Below are 3,860 nucleotides of genomic sequence, written 5' to 3'. Positions count from 1 at the left end.
TATGAAGCCGACTTAACTGTATCTGTAGTATCCTTTATCTCCAATTCGATGGGATAGATGCGTTCCACATACAAAGATGCAAGACAAATAAAAAAGTTACAATTGAAGGAAAGAAAATATCATGACCGAGACAAAAAAGATATCCCCCCCCCCCAAAAAAAAAACAAACAAAAAAAACATTAACAACAAAAAACAAAACCGGTATTAACACTATATCCAGAAAAATATTGAAGTTTACGAACTGCAAAACAATTTTCAATTGTAAACAATGGGAGATTGTAATTAACAAGAGAATGATTGGTTTATTAGTAACGTAGCTACAGTCTTTTAAAGCATAAACAGTATGATGAACGTTAACAAAAGTATATTAAATGAACATGCAAACTTTTATATTCGAGACATTTTGAAATAAATATAATTTTATCAGTGAATCCTGTTTGAGATAAAAAAAAAAAAAAAAGAAGGTTTTAATGGCGATAAAAATTGTTAACACGAACTGAAGATGACGTATTATATGTTATATCCTGCCTTATAAACAGACTCATTCTTCTATATTCATCTTCATTATTCTGCTATTGTATGTTCAACATTTAAACCTAAGTAAAACGTATCAATTCTGTTTGAAACTTTCAAACATTTATTATATGCACCATCTTAGAAATGTTGTACCATTAAACATGTTTTATAATTACCGATTTGGAAATTCATATTTAAAGTTGAACCAGTGATCTTAAACATACCAGATATCAATATAACAGAAGGAAGTAGTCTGAAAATAACCGCTACCTTTTATGCTAATCCAACCTCTGTATACGTATGGTGGACACGTCAAAATGATACTGCCTTTAGATATTATGGTACAACCTTATTTATCAAAAATATACTTAGATATTCCAGTGGTAACTACACCTGTCATGCTATGAACACTCTAACAGCATCAGGACATCTCCCACAGAACAGGACATCAAAGGAAACATTTTATGTCAATGTACAATGTAAGTGAAAATGTACAAAAAAAATAGATTTACATACTTGTTCGATATGTATTTGAGTTCATAGTAAGAATGTTTATTAACATAAAAAAGAGGATTTGTTTTGTTATCCGAACATGATTTCCGATAGTTATATTGTTAAGTACAATTTTGTCCTACAAGTAATGTACTTTCATTGGCTAAGGTTTTGTTAAAATAATCTAAAACATTGTAATTGATATGATGATTGTCACAAGGTAGGTGTTGATTTAATAATAAAGACTTTTTATCAAATCCTGTCATGCTGTTAAAGTAATTTTTCAAAGCTTAAATTAAACGCATGTAATATAAACTAGTGCTAATAATTCAGTTAAATTGTCCGATGATAAATAAAGAAAACATTTTAAACAAAATAAAAACAAACTTCGGTCATCTTAAAGCAGACAAATTTTGAACTTATATAAGGAAGTTTATAAACAAATAGCTTTCAGTTGTTATAATTATAATAAAAAATCTATGAAACAAAGTTATTTATTAAGATAACATGCATAACGTGGCCGTTGCTTGATTAATTCTAGTTCAAACTTTGGTTTATTTTGAAATTTTTACATATATGTTGACTTAAATTTGATTATAATAAGGGGAGATAATCTCAGTGTGTGTTATCTTAAAAGGAATTACACAATCTTATTGGACGAAGTATAATTGATTTTTTCTTAATGTAGTGTCACCGACTGATGAATCAATTAATGGGGTTGCAATTGGTGTAGGAACAGGATTTGCTGTAATCGTATTTACATTAGGCGTCACCAGTTTATTTGTGTTTATGCACCGTAAGCGTCGAATGTTCAAGAAAAGAGGTACAGATTTAAGATTATTTAACAGCCATTTATACAACGTATATAATCTAATAACTATAGCTTACTTTGTTTATAAACACGTCTTTTTGGTTTGCTCAGTTCCCTTGGCTTATGTTTTTCGCCTCCTATTCAATCGAATTATTAGTATGAGATTTGAACAACGGTAAACTACAGGTGAATATACTTGGACAAAACACAATGCAAAATTATTTTTTTTAAATCAACAAATGTTTTTGCAAAATCATTGAGCCCATCAATATATTGTTAAGAACACTAAAAATGTGTTTTACATTATTGTAAATAATTTTTTTTTTCTTTTTCTTCAGAAGACAGCAACAACATTGTATATGAATCAACATTTGGTGAGCTAAGGTAAATAAATGTTGGTTTTTCTCTCTCCGAATACATGAATGTTTTTGGAAAAAAATCACAAATATCAATTAATACTAAGAATAAATAAAACAAAATCACCTTCCTGTATTTCTCTATTTTATCAAAATAAGATCCAACATTAAAATAAGGAGATACAGTTTGACTGCCAACGAATCAACTATCCATTTCACAAAATAATTACAGTTCACCCTGTAGTCTAAAGCAGTTTTAAAAAAAGTGCTATGAATCTAAAGATAGGCGAAATATGCCAAAAGGGCATTAACACTAATAAGTCGAAAATAAACTGATAATTACATGGCTAAAAAAGAAAAGGCAAACAGACAAAGAATAGTACACAAAACACAACATGGAAACTACATGTAAAGACTGAGCAACACGAATTAAGCTACACAAGACACTGATATGAAAAGATGACACAGTTCGAAAGACCAACACTCTGTATAATTATATAAACGTTACATATTCTCGGTTTGGTATAGACATAAAACGAATTTGGCGGTGTTAACCAAATAACCGTGTAAATTTGATGCCCCATCGCCCCCTCCCCCCCCCCTGGACGTGTGTTACTGTCTTTCGGAGTCTACTACTCTACATTATAATTTTTGTACTTTGGATAGCCAAGTAGCACAGGTTATAAAAATATGAAGAGTAATTGAACAGGTGTCCTTTCATTTAATCTAATTTCATTGATTATTTCGTTCGTTATTTGAAGGAAATGAGCGGAGTTACTCGTTTGATTCGTATAAAATTGAAACGAGTTACAGAAAAAACAAAACCTAGTTACGATACGGTGTTAGTATCAGAATAACAAAACTTAGTTGCGATACGGTGTAAGTATCTTATGGCAACGTATACTAAACTGCCGTCAAAGAGATACAATGGATTTGCTCGAAAATAAACTGAGAATGTCATGGCAAAAATGAAAAAAAGATCAAAGACAAGCAGTATACAAAACACAACATAGAAAACCAAAAAGATTGAGCATCCGGGCCCCACCAACAACCGGTGGTGATCTTATGTGCCGAAAGGGTAAGAGGATCCTCCTCCAAATGTACCATCGTTTTGCTCATTACAAATTGTACTTGTATTTTCACTGAAAGGAGAACATGGAACATGATATGTTGCATTTAAATTGCCACTTTAGTTATAAGACTTCAAATATTTTGGCGGTCAGAATGGTTGAAACATGAATTGCTATGAAATTAATGTATTCAAAGGATCAACATATAAATTATGGGAAGTTCTTTGTTTTAATCGTTGTGTCTTTATAAGTAACATACAATTTGAAAGAACGACTGCGATAACTTTGACATCACACTTTTGAGTGCATGTTTTAATTACCAAAGTATGCCTTTGTTTTAAAATTTACAGACAAACGGCGCAATCGGACCAGCATTTGTATAATGCGTTACAAGATTATAAAACAGGCGAGTGTATAATTGGTATAACTGGTATAGACTGTATAGCTTGTGTATGTCTCTTTTGCACCGGAATGATAAAATTCTGACCAATTACATTGATAAACTGCACGAACAAAAGTGAGAAAATAATTGGAACTGCGAACGTTTAAGATTATGGATAAAACAAGATAATATTTTAGAACGTAGCTTATTTTACACATTGTGGATATCATTGA

General features: G+C 30.8%; 1 long non-coding RNA gene across 1 annotated transcript; it reads left to right on the top strand.

Moving 5' to 3' along the window:
* The first annotated feature begins 1,702 nt into the window (after positions 1–1,702).
* LOC139526782 (uncharacterized) lies at positions 1,703–3,651 on the top strand. Its single transcript, XR_011665169.1, has 3 exons — positions 1,703–1,831; positions 2,158–2,203; positions 3,596–3,651. It is a non-coding gene; the product is annotated as an uncharacterized lncRNA (long non-coding RNA).
* Positions 3,652–3,860: the final 209 nt, after the last annotated feature.

This window comes from Mytilus edulis, chromosome 6, assembly GCF_963676685.1.
Source record: "Mytilus edulis chromosome 6, xbMytEdul2.2, whole genome shotgun sequence".
In the NCBI taxonomy this organism is placed as follows: Eukaryota; Metazoa; Mollusca; class Bivalvia; order Mytilida; family Mytilidae; genus Mytilus; species Mytilus edulis.
Note: the sequence above shows the minus strand (reverse complement) of the source record. Positions and strands in the feature narration are given on the sequence as shown.